We start from the raw sequence: 20715 nt of genomic DNA, 5'->3' as shown, positions 1-20715 counted from the left end.
GAATAAACCAGCCCTAGAAGCATTTATTAAGTTTGTGAGAATGACCTGAGGTCTTTAGATAAGAGCAAACAGCATCTTCTTCTTCTTTCGGCTTTTTCCCGGTTAGGGGTCGCCACAGTGGATCACCTTGTCCGCTAATGATTGGCAGTGGAGTTTTACGGTGTCGAGTTGCCAGCCCGGCGCCCAACCTTCCACAGAAGGCACACACATGCACACACTTACACCTAGGGCCAATTTAGAGTATCCAATCCACCTACAGCATGTCTTTTTGGATGTGGGAGGAAACCGGAGCACCTGGAGGAAACCCACACGACCACAGGGAGGACATGCAGACTCCACACAGAAGGCACCCCAGCCAAGGATCAAACCGGAGAACCTCTTGCTGTGAGGCAACAATGCTAACCACTGCACCACCGTGGCCACCTATAAGAGCAAACAGCATAATAAAGGTATATTTTTTAATTTAACTAATGGGGAAATAGAAGCTCTGAATCAGTTGGAAAGGACACAAAGCTTGGTCGTTCGATCTACAGACAAAGGAGGAGGAGTGGTGATCCTGGATAAATCACAATATTTTGATAAGATGAGAAGTATGTTAGATGACACACAGGCCTATGCAAAACTGCAGACATTTCAAGTTATTGGGCATTGAGAAGAGGCTGAATTTTTTTTTTATATGACCTTCTTATGACACATCAGATCAACTATGAGTTGTATACGTATTTCACTGTTGAACATCCTACTATACCTACTATTTATGGTTTACCCAAAGTACACAAAGATGTAAATGACACACCCCTCCAGCCAATTGTGTCGAGTAGGGGATGGCTGACCAAGGCGATTTCTATTTATATTGAGAAACAGCTTCGCCCCTTCATAGAGAAAATTGATATAGTATTAAGAGATACTCAGCACTTTCTGCAGGATCTGTATATTTGGTCAACTAGTTATCATAATGTATATGAAGTCTTATTTGTTACCATGGATGTTAACTCACTATTTACCATTATCCCCAACAAAGAATGGGTAGATAGAGTCAGGTCATTTTTAGTCCTGGAAGGAACAGTCCCTATTTCTAGGATACAGATGTTATGTACTCTCCTTGAATTGGTTCTGGAGAACAGTGTACTCATGTTCGAGACAGATTACTTCCTACAAAAGTTAGGAGTAGTGGTGGGGACATCATGTGCCAATACTAATGCCAGTATAGTGTTGGTACACTGGGAGAAACAATCATTGCTTGTTAATGACTATTTCAAATCTTATGTTAAGTTCTACAAATATTTTGTAGATGACCTCTTTTTTGTATGGCACGGTCCGTGTGAGCTGCTTTCTGAGTTTAAGAACTACTTAGAAAATACGACAGCCTTTCTTAGATTAACTATGCATTGTTCATCATACACTAGCACAGATTATTTAGATACTACCATTAGTAAGAGTGAACTTGGGCATGTATCCACTATTGCATACAGGAAGCCATGCAGGAAAAACAATATACTACATAATACTAGTATGCATCCAAGGCATGTGCAGAGCAATTTAATTAAGAATCAAGTAATGAGATGTATGAGGTTACATACAGAGAATAAGGGCCTAGAGGAAGCACTAGATAAGCTTCAGGTTAATCTGCTGGACAGAGGTTATAGGATAGGTGATATAGAGAGGGTTATAGCATATACAAAGAGTAGTGACTGTGTTAACGCACAACCTTATTTTTCAGAAAGGCGTGAACAGTCAAAAACTAAAGGTCAAGAAAATCAAGTGGAGAATACTAGCAGGGTTACCCTCACCTACACTAGTGATGTAAGTAGGAGATGCGACATTGTGAAAAGAAAGTGGCCCATCCTACTGATGGACCCAGAGGTGTGTAGGCAGTGGGCACACAACCCCAGTTCACTTTCAAGAATAGCAAGTCCTTGAAGTGGTTAGAAAAACATTTTATATAGCCCACCTAATCATGAAGGGATTCACATCTAGATCAGGGGAGGTCATCGTGCCTCTTTACTCATCCCTCATCAGGCCCATAATTGAGTACAATGCCCCTTTTGGGATGTACCTTACCAGACACCTGCAGCAACTGGAAAGACCTCAAAAGTACCTCACGAAGAGGATCAAAGGGCTCAAACAGATGTCATATGCTGCCCAGTTAAAGAAACTCCAGCTCTACTCAGTGGCATACTGCCTGTTCAGAGGTGATCTGTGCCTGACGTATAAAGCCATGTCCAACCCGGAATTAATGGACATGCTGCACCTCAGAAAATCCAAATCCCATCGAGCTACGCGCTCGAGAGACTTGAACCTCAGCACTGAAATATATAGGACATGCTAGAGGGACAGATTCATAACCCAGAGGCTCCCTTCACTCTGGAATAAAATCCCAGTCCAGGTTAGGCAGAGTCCCTCATTGACTCTCTTCAAGAGGAATCTTGATGAGTGGATGGGAGATTGTAGGTTTACCCCGGCTATCACTTCTGTGTCACTGTTAGACAGAGGCACAGTATACTAACCTCGAAAAAGGGCATAGCAAAATAAATTTAAAATGGGTGGCGAAAGCCAAACACATTCTGGCTAGGCTTATAAATGCCCTAGGGCAGATAGCCTAGTATGAACCTATGAAATGCCGATTATGTTATAAACAAACACAGGTCCCTTTTCCTGTTTCAGAATGTAAGGGCACATTTGCATGTACATCTTGTAGAATTTGCAAATATGTATGGTCTTCAAGTGTTATAATGCACCCCAGAACACTGTGTCAACTGGAATTTTCTTTTTATGCTGATTGTCTGATTAAGAATATTGTCTACCTGGCAAAATGCTGCCCCTGTGACAGTTTCTATATTGGAAAGAGTAACATAACTTTAAAAGAAAGGGTGATAGAACATTTAAATGACATTCATAATTTAAAATTGACTAATGCATTATCTAAACATGTACAAGAAGCAGGTGATTCACATTGTTTTAAGTTTTTGGTTTTATAAATTGTTTATGCAAGTGCAAGGGAGGGTGATCTGACAAACAGCACTGAATATGCCGAACTAAGATGGATTATTGACTTCAGAGCTAACATGTCCCCTGGTTTAAACAGTGCTGTTTCTTTAAAACCAGCACTGAAGAAGAAAAGCTTATTACACTAATTATGTAATTGGTTTTATCTGTGATTGGTTTAAGTGCTGTATTTAAGGCTTGCATCCTTTTGTTTGTAGTATGGTCTGAAGAAGCGGATGACCGTGAAAGCGCTTACAATTTTTTATTTTAATAAAGAGTTTTGTATTATTCGGCCTCTGGATATCTTCTTGTATGATGTCCTTAGGATGCTTTCTCATTGCAACACACATTCCCAGAGCATTCAATGTACTGGCAGACAAGCTAAGCAGGTCTATTCTGACTCCTCACGAGTGGTCCCTGAATCCTGTAGTGATGAAGCAGATTTTCATTGGTGGGGCCAACTGAGTTTTGATCTGTTCGCATCCCCTCTCAATTGCAAATGCAGCAGTTACTTTTCCTTAATCCCCCCAGGGGGGGGGGTCCCCCAGGGATGCACTGACTCATGCTTGGCCTCCAGGTCTCCTTTATACGTTTCCTCCATTACCCTTAATTCCCAGAGCTCTTCAGAAAGCCAGACGCCTCAGGACACACTTGATCCTCATTGTCTCCTTCTGGCCTTGGCACGTGTCGTTCCCCCTCTTTCGATCTCATCTGAATCACCTGCCTTAGGTACTCGATTCGATTCTGGATCTAATCTCCCATGTGTCACTACTACTGCTCCCGAATCTGCAGACCCTCCATCTGACAGTGTGGTTTGTCCACTTCCAGTGATTTTGGCTAAGTCCAGGCTAGTGCCAGTGAAGGACATTTTCCTTGTTTCCCAGAAGTCTTCCACAAAGAAAGTTTACAGGAGTAAGTGGAAGAGATTCTCCATCTGGGCGAAAGATAGGAATTTCAATCCCTTTTCAGTTCCCATTCCTGAGATTCTCCTTTTCTTGGCCTGTCTTTTTTAAGGAGGGCACCAGTTTCTCTACGATTAAAGTTCAATTGGCAGCAATTTCCAGTTTTCATCTCAACAAAGATTCCACCTTTTCTTCTCAGCTCTGCAAAGCCTTTTTGAAAGGTGTGTTTCTGTTACACCCCCCCCCCCATCAAGGACCCTTCTCCCCTGAGGGATATTTCTTTGGTGCTGCAATCTTTAACTAAGCCCCGCTTTGAGCCTGCTGCATCCGGCGATCTTAAATTTCTTTCTTGGAAAACTGTCTTTTTAGTGGCCATTACTTCAGCTAAAAGAGTTTCAGAGTTGCAAGTTCTTACAATTAAGCCTCCTTACTTAATATTTCATAAAGACAGAGTGGCTTTGAAACCCATTCCCTCTTTTATGCCCAAGGTTGCTTCAGAGGCCAATCTCAATCAATCAATCCAACTTCTGGTGTTCTTCCCTAACTATACCAATAATGGAGAGTACATTTTACATACATTAGATGTTCATTGTCATCTTCATTTCTATCTGCATAGAACTAAATCCTTTCATCTCTCAGACCAGTTATTTGTGGCCTTCTCACCTAACAGAAAGGGCCAGGCGGTGTCAAAGATTAGTGTTTCCCGTTGGATTTCTCATTGCATTTCCTTTATTTAATCTTCTGCTGTATTTGTAGCCCGCCAATCTTTGGATGACATTTGTGCAGCAGCAACTTGGTCTTCACCTCATACCTTTATCTCCCATTACAAACTTGACCTGATTTTTAGAGGAAGGGCTTCATTTGGCTCCACCCTTCTTCGGCATGTCCTTCCTTGAGGCTACCCAGGGTTTTGGGTAGCTGGGGACTCTGACCCTGATGTGATGAATGGTGACTAGGATAACATCAGATTAATAGTTATGTATTCACCATAACATGGTATCTGTTATCCATAGTCATGCTCCCACCCTCCAGCCCCCTTCCTGAAGGATTAGCAGGAAGTTGGTGGACCTTTGTTGGTGGCAAGCTTTTCTGTCTGTCTTCCTTCTCCAGAGCAAACTCGATCTGAGGGGTTAGAGTGCAGCAGAGGATTATGGGAGGGGAGGAGCTTGAGCTAAGCTGTTGTCTAAAAGTATGTCAGCTCGGATCCGATGTCGGATCCTAGACCATGATGTGATGAATGGTGACTATGGATAACACAGATACCAAGTTATGGTGAATACATAGCTATTATTTTAAATTGTCTTGGTATAGTATGTGTTTAAAACTAAGAGTTAGACAAATACAGATTAGTTGTATTCTAAATGCCCTGAACATTTGTAAGATATAGCCTTGTGAAAGATCTAAAGGCAGAACTGGTAAACATCATAACTAGTAAATCATATGCAGAGTTCATTCTCTCATTTGTAAAATAATATTGACAATTAAGGCATGAAAACCTTGTGAATGGAAGTCTGAGGATGGGTTTAAGTTAAAATAGTGATAGTTGCTGTGAGTAATTCTTTAAAGATGGGAATGTCTTTGTGGTAGTCTATTTACTAGTGGGTTTCCGCTTCTTATTATCTTTGTGTTAGATGAATCTGCACTGTGAGTGGGGTGACAGCTGCATTGGCGTAATGTCCTGACTATGACGCAGATGTCTGCTGGAACTGGCAAAGGGTAGATGAGTATGCCTATCCTCGAGAGGAGAAGGAGAGGGAGATGGATTGGGACTGTCCAGTGCTGCTATCCACTTGGAGGAAAGCAGACGCTCTGCCATTAACCACAAATGTATTGGCCCTCATCATTACTGCACAGGAGTATGTACTCAAATGAGGAGGGCATAGTGACCCCATGAGTAAAATGTATCACGTGTCCCATGTCCAGAGGGCCATACCAAATATCCCTTCACTTCCTCATTGCTGGGATATTCCTGAGGGCATAAACCACTGCTGAGGCTATCTATATGATTGGCTCCTCATGCCAGCTCTCAGCCTCACTGGGAAATGAAGTAGAAGCTCGGTGGTGAACAGACAGTAGGAACATTTATATATGAAAAGCACTGTCCCTGGGATTCATTAACACCCACACTAAGTGTACACCATACTGACTGAACAAACAACACAAGTATAACTACCACCTTCTTCCTCTTAGTTCTCACTTCTGTAAACAATCTAGGCAATAAAGCAGAACAATTTAATAAATACTTTACTGTAAGTATACAGACACTGTCTAGAAATAACTGCTCCACCCCTACAACAGCAGCCTTAACAGAAAATGAAAACAAAAATACCTTTTCCTTCCATCCCATCTCAACAAGTAGTATAAATAAACTTCTCAGAAAACTTAAGCCAGCAACTATAGCAGCTGACAAGTACCAGCTGAATATCTGAACCTATCTGCTAATGGTGTTTCTTACCCTGTCTCAATTCTTATCAGTCATTCTGTCTCTGAGGAAAAAGTCCCATGTCTCTGGAAACTTTCATACATAATCCCTCTATATAAAGGTGGTATCTCTACAGATCTTTCAAATTACAGGCCTATTGCCATTCTCTCCCCACTATCCAAAATTCTGGAAAAGTGCATACATTCTCAACTACTGGACTACCTCTCCACAAATAAATTATTAACCACATTGCACATGGCTTTAGACCTAATTATAGTATTACAACTGCTCTCTTTATCTGCACTAACACCGTTAATCAATACAGGATTAGAGTAAAATAGCATCAACCATCTTTCTTAATCTGCCAAAAGCTTTGGACATTGTCTCCCACTACAAACTACTGACAGTACTGAGTGAACTAAATTTTAATCTCTCTGCACTCATGTGGTTCAGAAACTATCTAACAGGATGCCAACAAGCTGTAAAATGGGCAAAATACCTTTCTCCTCTACTTCCAGTTACACTGGGGGTACCCCAGGAGTATATTCTTGCCGCCTTCTCTTTATTCTCTTCACTAACAACCTCAACACAACTACTTTCCTTGCCTCCTTAGTGCAATATGCTGATGACTCCACACTCACATGTGCTGCCCCTTCCATACAGCAACTGCAAGATAAAACCCAAAGTCCTTCTCTTATATTGAATCATGGCTTATGAAATCTCAACTCATACTTAACCCCAGTAAAACTAAACATATGATCTTTCATCCCACTAGAACCAACGACCCTTCTTCCTCTTTCTTCATCAAAGCTATAAGGAATGCAACTATCATCCTGTACAAAACTCTTAGCTGTTATGATTGACAACAACTTGAAATTTTACATACATATCCCAAGCTGTAAAGAAAGTTCATGAAGAACTAGGTGCACATTATTGAAATTAAATATTCTAACCAACAACACCGGAATAGTCAGTGTAAGAACTCATCTTCTCTCTACCCTTTTTTATGCTTCACCAGTACTCACCAACCTGTAGAATACAGACCTAGGAAAACTCAAAACTTGTAATAAAATAGCAAAATTTGCTACAGACTCTTCATCCTGATCACACCACTGTCTAGCCCTGAAACAACTTTCCAGGTTGGAACTTCCACTAACCAAGTGCTACAGTAAATCTCTTAAAAGTAAACAAAGCTAAGAATACTGCTGGAGACTCTCTTTTCTCAACCCCTGTAGCCAAAATCTGGAACTCATTCCTTCAAACCATTAGGTCCACTTCTAACACTGCTCACTTTAAAAAGCTGCTCAAAACCTACTTCTCTAATGCATGGCTCTGCTCATGCAACAGTCCTGGTTAGCCTAGATCTATACAACACACATTACAAACCCATAATAATTAATATCTGCCACTATCCTACTAATTTACCCTCCTTGACTCCATGTCTTACTGTCTTCACAACTACCTCTATATCCCCCTCAAATGCTATAAGTCAAAATCAGGAATTTCATTTTTTATAATACAAAATACATATCTGCTGTCAGTCAAGTTTAGAATTTCATAAAATTTCTTGCAGGAAGCCACTGTACACAAAGATTTTAAATAAGAAGGCATGGTGTTTATCTTGCTAAACCTGTGCCTATTATTGTAACATGGAGAAGTGATTAATTATATGTATCATGTATATCTAATTGCATGTATTTTATGTCTTGTTTTATCATATGTGCATGTAAACATTATATGTCCTTTTTACACTGTCTGCCTGACTGTATGTTGAGCGTTTCTCCCTGGCCCCCTGGTGAAAATGAGTTTCATCCAGTCGGAGTTTACCAGTAAACAAATGTGAAATAAATAAAATAAATAAAGTATAGACTGTATGTACACTTCTGATCTTTCTGATTAACTAAAAAGAACAAAAAAATGCGGTAGGGATGTTCTTGAATACAGATTGTGTACACTTACTGTAGGCATTAATAAGTCTGGCCCTGTATTAGTTACAATCATTCAGAGTTATGAGGAATATAGCAACTATCCATAAAAACTGGAATCAACATACCACAGATAAAAAATGAAAAAGCATTTGTAAAAACTTTTAATTTAATATGAATCTGTCATTGCATAGCTAAATGTCTTTGTACTCATCATCATCTTTCGGCTGTTCCCATTAGGGGTCGCCACAGCAGATCATCTGTTTCCATTTCTTCCTGTCCTCTGCATCTTGCTCTGTCACACCAACCGCCTGCATGTCCTCTCTCACCACATCCATAAACCTTATCTTAAGCCTTCCTCTTTTCCGGTTACCTGGTAGCTTCACCCTTAGAATCCTTTTCCCAATATACCCATCATCCCTCCTCAGCACATGTCCAAACCAACACAATCTCTCTTCTCTGACTTTGTCTCCAAACCGTCCAACCTGAGCTGACCCTCTAATATACTTATTCCTAATCCTGTCCATCCTCGTCACACCCAGTGCAAATCTTAACATCTTTAACTTTGCCACATCCAGCTCTAACTCCTGCTTTTTTGTCAGTGCCACTGTCTCCAACCCATATAACATAGCTGGTCTCACTACCCTCTTGTAGACCTTCCCTTCCCTTTCACTCTTACAGGTACTCGTCTGTCACAAATCACTCTTGACACTCTTCTCCACCCACTCCATCCTGCCTGTACTCTCTTCTTCACCTCTCTTCAAATGTCTTTATACTGATATCCTGAAAAATATAAAGTCTACATTTTATCATTTACATTTACAAGAAACTTAGATTTAGCATCTCTGCAGATCTGATATCTTATTGCATTGTATACTTTCAACATCTCTGTTTTTTTAAATCCTTTGCCACCTCCAAAGTTTTATTTTATTTTATTTCCATTTATTATCTGAGGTAGACCAGTGATCACACTGGATTATTTTCAGGCAATACGGAAAAATAAAAATGTACAAATCAAGAAAAAAAATGTACAATCAGAAACCAAAAGCAGTACAATTGTTAAATATGAATCAGTAAAATAGCAGTGCCTTATTACAGAATAAAACAGGGCAAACTGATATAGACCAATGGTTATGTAAATTGGTATTAAGGAAAGTGACTTTAGAGGTGTAGATTAGGAGGACATTACTACCTAAGGTTTCACATTATGAAAGTATATGTGCAATATATATAGGAGTCTAGGCAGAGGATAAGGAAGGAGAAAGCTCATTTAATCAGGGCTGTGCCAGAGTGACGGAGTGATTCTGCTGAATTTCAAAGCCAACCGCTGCTTTTAAACTGAAACTAATACTATTTAAGTTTTATTTGCACTTTTCTGACTGTATTTTATTTAGTTACTGTGCTGTTACTTATTTTTTTGCTACATTTCTGTACTTTAAAACTGTACTGTTGCTTTAAGTTACTGGTTACATTGTATCTGCTAGATTCAGGGCTGCTGAATCTAGATTGTGTGGTTTCTTACACTTGGGCACTATACCAAACATCTTACATTAAAAGGGTTTTTTTCTGCATTTTTGTGGCAGGGATGTATGGATCTACACTCATCTGAGTTGGGGACAGCTGGAGGAAGGCTCATTATGTGCTTTCTCATGTGGTAGATAGCCTTATACTTGTTTATTCCAGCTTATATTTATGCTTCGTGTTTGTACGGGCTCTCACTCATTTAATCAGAGCTGCTCTCCATTTGGCGACTGTGCCAGTATGACTGAGAGATTCTGCAGAATTCCAAAGCCATCCACTGCTGATAAACCAAAAATAAGTTTTATTTAAGTTTTACTTTCACTTCGTTGATTGTATTTTATTTAATTACTGTGTCATTGCTGCATTTCTACATTTTAAAACTGTACTGTTGCTTTAAGTTACTGGTTGCATTGTATCTACTAGATTCAGGGCTGCTGAATCCAGATTGTGTGGTTTCTTACACTCGGCACTATATCAACCGTCTTACATTAAGAGGGTTTCTTCTGCACTCTTGTGGCAGAAGTGCATGGATCTAGATCCATCTGAGTTGGGAATTGCTGGAGGAAGGCTCATTGTGTGCTTTCCTGAGTGGTAGATAGTCTTATACTTGTTTATTCCGGCTTATATTTAAGCCTGTCATTTGCACTTTGCTGTTCTCCACTCAGAGGCTGTTGGCTGTGCCCTGTAAAGATGCAAAATCCATGAAGATATTTTTTTCCTGAAACAACTGTCAGTGCAACCCTTCCAACTTTTCTGCTGCTCTAGTAGAAACTCACTTGTGTGCTGAGCTGTGTTACTTTATTGGTCAACCTTACACTACACAAAGTATAGTTCCCACTTAGACTCTGGGCTGTCAGCACAGTCCAGTCAAATTAACCCATTCCTTTTCCTAAGAAAACATACAGTAAGAACCTGCTATTAAGGATGAGCAGTTTCCCATCATCTCTCTGGCCAGCCTGATGAATGTTGGCATCCTGAGGCAATCTAACAATTGTCTCATGTATACTGAGAACCACTTACTCCTGGAACAAACTAGTATTTTATAGGAGAGATGTAATTACACTATGAAATTGGAGGCAAGACTTTCACATATGGACAAATCGAATGCTACGCACACACATTACTTCCCACATAAAATAAGGACCTGACATATAAGCCCACGTTTGCGGAGGTAGTCGCTTGTAACTTACCAAAAGCCCAGTGGCCTCCCAAATGCTACCTTCCAAAACCACATGCACACATAATAAAGCAAAAAAGCACAACACATAATAACACACAGACCAGTGTGTCAACAAACATACACACTTAATAAAACAAACAGCCACAACATGTAATAACACACAGACCGGTATCTCAACAAGCAAGTCCATAAGGCATAACTAAATCCAACATAATGGTCACAGGTGACTCCATAGTGAGACACACGGATGTGCCCCCTCACCAGGCTGGATAAAGAGAGGGTTACAGTTAATGGCCTGTCAGCTGCAGGATCCATCAAGTCAACCACTCAAGTCACTCAGCCACAAGTGCCAGTATGACTGTCATAGCCATGTGGGTGTGAATGACCTGAGATGTACCTCCCCAGACTATATGAAGAGGACATGATTGAGCTGTCAGATTATATGTCACAGACAGGTATAAGCCTAGCCTTACGCAGCATTCTGTTATCACCAATGATGATGCCACAATACAAACAAAAATGATTGATTTTAACAATTGGCTTAGCTTTTGTTCTCAGTCCAAGGGGATCCAGTATCTGTCAGCCTGGGAGAACATGGTTGACAGGCCATGCTGTTTTAACAAGGATGGTCTGCACCTGTCTCCTGTAGGCTTTTGAATACTGACAAAGGCATTAGCCACCCTATTGTGCCTTTTGTAGGCAGAATCTTCTCTAAATAAACTCAAGGTACTGCTGCTCAATGCTAGGAGTCTAAACAAGGAGCTGCTGTTCCTGGTAGCACTTCTCAATTTGAAAGATGCTGATGTCTGTGCAGTCGCTAAGACATGGTTCAAAGCCATGGAAAACACCTCAGCTGTGCAGGGCTAGAATGCCTTCCATACATTCAGACCACAAACAGAGCATGAAAGAACCAAAGGAGGAGGTGTATCCATCTTCATTAAAGATAAGTATACCTGGTGACTGGTCAAACAGTATGACTGTCTAATTAACCATAACGAAAATCCTCTACCATATCATAGCTAGCTATAGGTCCCCCACCATGAACCAGAAAAAGCATACCACATACTTGGATGTACTGGAGTCACTCACCATGCAATCCAAAACCTTACTCATGAGTGATATTAATTATCCTACCATCAATTAGGGGACATACACGACCACAAATATGTAGGATTAGAGGTTCTTGGACTTTGTCAATTCAAATGCTTTGGAACAGCTAGTCAGCACACCCATGAGAGGCTCATATATCCTGGACAAATCGTGCTGGAGAGATAGGGACAGCTCCCAGAGGCTTCCCCTCCTCTAGAACAAGCTACCCATTCACATGAAGCAGAGTCCATCCATGACCCTCTTAAAATGCAGTCTAGATCAATGGTTTGGTAAACATAAATTCATTCCTGGACAAAAAAAGTTGGTATTAATTACCATACCATAGGCTCATACCTCTGCAAACTTCGGTCACCTACTATTGATAATTGGGGTAACTTGGGATAAATATGGCTAGGCTTGTGATGCAGTGGTTTGCTTTGTCACCTCACAGCAAGATGGTTTGCTTTGTCACGTCATAGCAAGAGGTTCTCTGGTTTGAGTCTCGGCTGGGGTGCCTTCTGCGCAGAGTCTACATGTCCTCCCTGCATTCATATGGGTTTCCCCCAGGTGCTCTGTTTTCCCCTCCCATGTTACAAAGACATGCATCTGCAGCATTATTCCCTGGCCTCCACTGAAAATTGGCTTGTTCCAAGTTGGGCTTTCCTGGTAAACAAATGTTTAATAAGTAAAAATTGTAAGGGCTCTTTGGCCATTAGCCTAGTAACCTCCTATGAAACTATAAGGAGAGAGGGTGGGATAAGTGATGGTGATGGAGGAAGGGATAAATGGGAGAGTTAGGGGGAAATTAGGTCAAAATATGTCAGAGTATATGAAAGAGAAGAGGGAGTGGTGTAGTGCAGTGAATATTTAATTGTAACTTTTCCTGTTAAAAAGCATTTACAGTTTATTCCTTGCAAATCATTTTTTTTTCACTTGGTGTCTGAATTCTGAGTAGGAGGGGTCTAATTGGAGCTTGCTAGGAAAACATTCCCAGAAGAGAGGAATTAAGATGACTAAACAGTGGTTTGTGCTGTAATGTTAGCTTCTAGGGGTGCAAAGTAAGAGAATGTGCTGTGAATCACATCTGAAGTTGAAGGGGATTTCCTTTTTTGTTAGACTGCTATAAAAGGATGGGAAGGTGTTTAAATAAAGAAGGGTATAAATAAAAGATGCAATAGAAGGGTACGTGTTTGTGGAACTGATAGCCAGTTGGCTTTATTAGTACAATGACATTCCATTTTTGAGAGCAAGTGAGATGAACCTACATATGTTATTGGTGATTATTTGCAAGGCTTTAACATCTTAAAGGCATTAGCCTTAGCAATGAGAAGGATTTCATATTCATGACAGTTGAGGATGACTCCTGTTATAGCTGCTCTACTTTGAGGAAATAGGAAGTGGGAGATGTTTTTGCGTCCAGGGAAGTAGTGAGTTTATTTGGTTCTTTGTCTTGGTGACATGGCCATGGAAATTTGGGCTGCACAGCCAAAATCTGAAGTGTGAGTTGATTTGTAAGGGTTTCTAGACATTGCTTGTATGATTCTTTGACTGGTAATTGACTTGAGTTTATATTTTGTCCCAATAACATGGCTTTGTTGTTGTTTTTGTAGGTAGGAGTTATCTTGGATAATGAATAATCCATTATAAATTATGAAAAGTGGGAAAAAGAAGCCCACATACAGAGGGTATTATGATATACATTATTGGAGGTAACAGTAGGGATTCAACAAGTATTGCTACATTAATGGTTACTTGAGCATTACAGTTGGAGGAGCTTGTCAGAATGCACTGGTGATGCCACCATTGTGCTATTTTGACATGCACTAATTTATGCATTACATAGCCAGTTTGTACTACAAGATGAGATCCTTGGCAGATCTGGAATGCATACTGTAGCCTTCTTTTATTAATATTTCTGCTGTTCATGAGTCATATGCATAGCTTTTAGAAAGGAAATCAGGTGAACATTTTTAGTAACAAAAACTAAAGCCACAAACTGTCACCAATAGAAACTGTAAATGTAATTTCATAGTATGTGTTACTCTATGGCAATGAGTTATACAATGCAGTATAACGTGCACGTCTCAAATGACTATAGTATACTATATATATATATATATATATATATATATATATATATATATATATATATTTATATATATATAGTATACTATACTTATACTAGTATAAGATGGTGCATGCTTAAAACAGTCATTTGAAAATTACAAATATTGGCTTCCACTAAATTCTACCTGCAGTAATTGAGTATCTGTGGTCAATAAAATCAGAAAGTATGAGGCAGATTTCATGTTGAAATTAAGGTAGTAATCCTTTTCTGACTTATTGTGACACAATTTATATTTATTAGCTAGCTCCAATTTCTCGAATTACCACTCTTGCATTATTTACTACGCTGCTCAATAAAGTTAGATATTAAAGTGTCATTTTGTTGGCCACTTATCTCTATGAAGTTATATATGCGGTTTACTGTCATATGTTCGAATCAAACTCCGTCAACTGCCCTGTTGTCTTACACGGAAATTCAAAAATGGTAATGTCGAACACCAAAAGCCAACCTAGCAATGGTTTTAACATGGGTCAAGATAGGTGTTTACTGTTACTGCCGAACTACAAACCTCTCCCCTATCTCTACCCATGTTAAAACCCAATGTTAAGTTGTCTATCTCGCCTTCATTCTTGCTGGTTGGGATCGGAGCCGATCCTCGGCACCGACTCGGCCATCTTCTATAGCTCGAGAGCTGTTTACTGGCTCGAGGCTACCCCTTATCCCATGATTCTACCCTTTTTCTCATAAGTAGAAATCAGAACATGGCTATTTGAAAACTGCAACTCATTTTGTATACATCTCCCCCTCAACCCTCCTTCAGGAGATCAATTTCAAATATAACTCCCCCTACTATCACTAGGGAACAGGTCTTTAATGCTCTCTGTAAGACCAAGAACACTGCATCAATATAACCAGACAATATCACAGGATGCCTTCTAAATAGCATGAAACATGACCTATCAGGGCCTCTGGAATTAATATTTAACTATAGTTTCCAAACAGGCTTTGTGCCTCATGAATGGAGAAAGGCAACAGTTATCCCTCTGCACAAAGGTGGGCCATGTACAGACCCTGGAAACTACAGACCCATAAGTCTCACTAGTCTTATATGTAAAGCCATGGAAAGAATTATTATGGAGATGATCAACAGAGATGTAGTAAACCTCCAGACACTGGACGCAACCCAGTTTGGTTTCGTCAAGGGCAGATCATGTCTACTCAGTCTGGTGGACTTCTTTGAGAATGTTTGAGAAGGTCACCAAAGCAATGGATGAGGGAAAAATCGTTCACACTGTCTACCTTGACTTGGCCAAGGCATTTAACACAATACTCCATTTGGGCATTGTTGAGAAACTCAAGAAGTTAGGTACAATCCCGTATGTAACCTGGTGGATAGCCAACTGGTTCACAGACAGGACCCAGGAAGTTAGAATTGGGGAGTCCACCTTTACAAAGAGGCCAGTCACAAGTGGAGTCCCTCAGGGATCAGTCCTTGGACAGTTCCTTTTTGGCATTTACTTCTCAGAAGTCAAGGCCAATGTCCGTGATCTCTGGTTGACAAAATTTGCAAATGATTGCAAATTAGGAGCTGTCATTAAATCTCACACTGACACTAATGTTCTCCAATAGGGATTGACACATACCAACAACTGATGTCAGAACCATGGACTAAAACCAAATGTCAAAAAATGCATAATAGTATCCTTTGGGAAGTCATCCATCCCTGGTAACTATCATATTGACAACACACCCCTTAGAGTTGACCCAGTAGTCAGGGACTTAGGGAACATATTGATAGTAATCTAGCCTTTGACCATCACATGTCTACAGTGGTGAGGAAAGCATTCTATGTTGCACAACTTATAAACAAAGGTATGGCATCTAAGTCCAAGGAAGTCATTGTTCCACTGTATTTGGCATTCATCAGACCTATCATTGAGTACAATGCCCCCTTTGTTATGTATCTAACCAGGCATATCCAACAAATGGAATGTTCACAGAGGTTCCTCACTAAAAGAATACAGGGAGTAAGTAAAATGTCCTGTGCAGACCACCTCAAGGCCCTATCCCTGTATTCTGTCTCCTACAGGCTTTTGAGGGGAGATCTATGCCTGGCATACTGGGCATTGTCAGACCCTGCTCTGATGGATCTCCTGCATATTCACAAAACAAACAGTACCAGAATTACCCATTCTAAAGACTTAAACCTTGCATGTGATATAAATAAGACCTGCTGGAGACATAGGTATCTATCCCAGAAACTACCCCATCTATGGAACAGGCTCCTCATCCATGTGAAACAGAGTTCCTCCCTAACTCAATTCAAGTGTAACTTGGACAATTGGATGGTAAACCAGAAATTCATCCCTGGTTTGGCACCTATGTCTCTAATGGACACAGGTAACCTGTAAATGGTTCATCTTCCAGGCCCATGCTTACACTTATCAAAGGTATCAGAACTTGTCAGAGATTTGGGATGCATAATTAGGCTTAAAATGGCCTTTGTGGTTGTTAGCTTAGTAAACACCTATGAACTCATAATGAGGAATTGTTATGCTCACAGTATTCTATTACTTTCTTTTGTTTAAAGGTAATTACATTTGTTTAAAGGTAATTTTACTTTATAACGTCTTCTGTCTATTTACAAACTCCTAAGTATTTGGTTTACAAATGCAAGTTTCTATAAATATTTTTGTTTTAAATAATGTGCAATGCACAATGCAATGGTACCTATTATAGTTGTCAATGTGTTTGAGTTTAAATATTATGAGCATCGCCCTAATGGAGATGTTTGAATACTTTCAGTCTGTGATGCAAGAAAGATAAATGTGTGTGTGCATAGTCTTGTAATAACTGTTCCAACCTGCTCTGTGCAGAATTTGTAAATGTGTTTCCATTACTTCTTCAAGAATCAGTTGCATTAATTTATTGACCAAATAAAATGGAAAGTATATATGGTGTGGATGTTTCCTTCCTGAACAAGCAACTTAAAACTCTAAGATGTGTTATTTTAGGCATTTATTTTGTGTTTAAAGCATACATTTTTTCCATTTGGTTTTGTATTTTTGCACTTTAATTTGTTGGTGAATTTTTGTTGTGTTGATGCAGTATTTTTAATTTTTTTTTTTTTGCAAAATGCCGTTCAAATTTTTTGATGACGCTATTTGATGATCCTCTGAAAGAACAGTGCAGCATCTCATTAGGAATAGAGTGAAGGCTGCTGATGGTAGTTATCTTGTATGAAAGTGCATAAAAGCTCCAGGCAACTACAATTCTGTTAGCTTCGCTTTATATCAGAGGAGGTCTGTGTATGACTAACTTTCTACAAATGGTTAACAATGTGGCTTTATGTAGCGGAGATTGGGAGATTGTGGAAGTCTGTCTTCAGACAGTTACATTACTGAGTTATCACCAAAGTAAATGACAGAAATCCTCTACATATGGTAGAGGTGAACATCTTTAAGTCACTTGACATCATATCTCACAAAACACTGTTAGAGGAAACTAGATGGAGATAGTTTCCAAAAATGGTATAGCTAAGAGTCATCTAGTTAAATGACTGGAAGAATAGGGTGGCAGATGGGAAAACTCACAATGGGATATCACAACAAAATTGTGTGCCACTGGATTTAGTCCTGATAGTAACTGTGTTTCACCTTTTGTTTGTTGTGTTGAAGAGAAAATCAGTGTCTATGGTAGAGATGCTAACATTTTTGCAGGGGTCACAAATAGAAGGCTCACTCTCCTACAGGATCTGTTGTGCTCCATTGCTGACAGAGAGTTGGCAGCATACTTCATATTTCTGTTCTATGGCATTGACACTCCTACTGCTGGAATAGTGTGGTCAGTTGTACATACCAGGTAGAAGGGAAAATAGTGTAGTAAGAAGCTTGTAGCACAGTTACAGAAATGGTAACGACATTGAACAAGATTGGATTTGAAGAAAGACTTAGGCAGGTGAGCATGTATACACTAGAAAATAAAAGCTAGGGATATAGCTTGGGCTCATCGTAATGTAATTTTTAATTAAAAGGGCTGTAACCAATAAGGATAAACAGAGTGGAGAAGGAGGTATGGGTCACATCTAGAAGGAGAAATCTTGCTGGCACTCAGGCAAATTGTGATTCACTGAGAAGGTAGTACAGTACAGGAATATTCTGGATGTTTTCCTGGAGCAGGAAAAGGATTACATAGCGGTGGTGGAGAGGAAACTGCACTGAGGTTAATTGTAAAATTCAGTAGGACTTAGTAAAACGTTAGTCTTCCTCTGATGACATTACATGTTCATATTTATTTTTTGTAAGAAAATTTGGTACTTGCGTATTATCGCAACCAGATTTCGAACAGGAGAAACGGCTCTTTTCCAAGCCATTCAGCTGTTTCTCCTGTTCGAAATCTGATTGCAATAATAGGTAAGTACCTTAACAATTACTCTGACAGGAAATAGAAGATTTAGTTGGAAAGCCAACTATCTGAAATAAAATGAAAGGTTTTGTTTACTTGCAATGTAAATGTTGATTTAAACAAACAAGCACTTTTGTAGAATGGAGAAGCAGTTCTGAGTACACAAGCAATGGCAGAGAATCACTGGCAAAAATGTGTTAATTGAATAAATGCAGACCATAAGCTATGATGAACCCACGCTATTCCTCCGAAATAAATGACAATTGTTAAAAGCAACCTGAGGATAAATCAAAAAAATCACACACACTGTTACCTTACGGAAGGATCTTAACAGAAATCAGGTCAACAGTTTGGCAAAATAACAAAACCAGTGTGTTTAACAGCTGGTACTGCTAAAGCATATTTCCACATAAAACTCATGGCCATCCTGTACAAGACGTATTAATAACACACACAACAGGAGCACTGCCGTCATTACCAGCAAGTGTGTGTAATGAAGGTAATATAGTACATGCAGACAAACTGATCAGTAGCAACTTCTTCAAACACATATGCTTAATCAATTCCAAAATGGAGCTGACGAAATTTTCCTGATCAGGTATGATACGAAGATGTAAAATTTCAGATGTGAGCAACAGTCCAGACTTTCAGTCCGCTGTTCATCAATGACAAGTAAACAATACAAGGCAATATGCTACCAGCATTCAAATACTCACACTACTAACTTTACAATATTACATAGAATATACAAAGCATACTACACTGAGTAAAGTTACAGTACTGAAAACAACATTATAAAATAAAACAAAGTTTGCTTCCACTTTTTGAAAATATTTTCATCAAACCATTATGATGTATCGCAGGTTGGAAATGTGGTTGCGATAATACGCAAGTACCATGACTTTATTGATTTATGACATTAAGCTAACATATCTATAGTAATATAGCATGTTCATATTTAGATACCTGAACTTAATCTTTTCATTAGCTTTATTCTTTTAGAATAGCTCAAACAGATGTCATAAATTTGTTGAGCTGCAAATTAACTTTTAGTTCTGACAGAATATCTGGCAAATTGCTTCAGTAACTGGTACAGTTAGCCTGATTTCTTATGCTATTACTTTCTGAATATATAATAGTCAGGAGTGAGTCACCACTTCACACATGTGCAATATGAACATCAGAATATGTCATACTACAACTGTTGAAGTGCAATATCTAAGCAATCACAGTATGCAGTTATAGTTTTTGCAATACCTGCTACTATAATATTGTCTAATGTCTTCCTGTCCAATTGTGGTAATTTATTGTGTTGTTAATATTTTAAGTATTACTGTATGCGCATTAGTCTTACTGTCACTCAAACTGTGCGTTCATTATGTCTTGCACTGGGACCAAAGCAACATAATTTCGTTCAGCTTGCACTGCCATGTATATCTGATTGACAGTAAAGTTTCTTTGACTTTCACTTTACTTTGACTTTGTAATGAATTTCTTACATGGGAACTGCTGAATATGGTTCATTTCATGAAGTATCTGGTGCAGAATACAAAGGATTAGAAACCACGCTAATGTAGAAACTGAAATAATCATAAAACTGGGTAGATGAAGTGTAAATGTGGATGATATACCTTGCATAATATGTTTAGCCTATGTTGGGCATGTGCTTCACAGAATAATATATGCACATTTTAAATTTGTTTTTGAATAAAATATCGATACATGACTACCAAGTATTAGTCCTTCATATTAGACCTGTAGTTCTAACATGACTCATTTTGGCATTGGCTAACTTACTGACTTTCATTTTAGAAGTTATTTCTTGACTACAAGTTTTCTCTCCCTAGGTCTGTCTGGAAGGCAGGGTAAGGCACTTGACGTACATAATGTTAAATTCAGTTTTCAAAGGTCTTTTTCATATGTGTGGTATTACGTCAGTAAATACCATACATATGTATGGCCTCAAGTCAGTAAATACCACATTGTCATTTTTAGTACTCCCTCCTTGCATCTAACAGGGTTTGCATGCCAGTTACTGGTTGAAGTTAACCAAGGCATGAAGCCACTAGCCAAGTGCATTTAAATCGTATTGTGTTAAATGTGGAATGCAGTAAATGCAGGGAGACATATAACAAGCCACAGTACAGAGAAGTATTGTAGTATAATTATTTAATGTAGCGCTCTGAGATAGGTATACATTATTTGGCAATGGCCTGAAC

At 39.2% G+C, this 20715-nt stretch overlaps 1 protein-coding gene across 1 annotated transcript in view; it reads left to right on the top strand.

The window, feature by feature from the left end:
• The window catches only part of LOC122794347 (chitinase-like protein PB1E7.04c), a 1804082-nt gene that overhangs the window by 1287478 nt on the left and 495889 nt on the right, over window positions 1-20715 (top strand). The gene's annotated exons all lie outside the window — the stretch shown is intronic.

The sequence above is a fragment of the Protopterus annectens genome, chromosome 1.part0, assembly GCF_019279795.1.
Source record: "Protopterus annectens isolate FY-2018-M chromosome 1.part0, PAN1.0, whole genome shotgun sequence".
Taxonomy (NCBI): Eukaryota; Metazoa; Chordata; order Ceratodontiformes; family Protopteridae; genus Protopterus; species Protopterus annectens.
The sequence above is the reverse complement of the archived record's forward strand: the minus strand, read 5'-3'. Positions and strand labels throughout refer to the sequence as shown.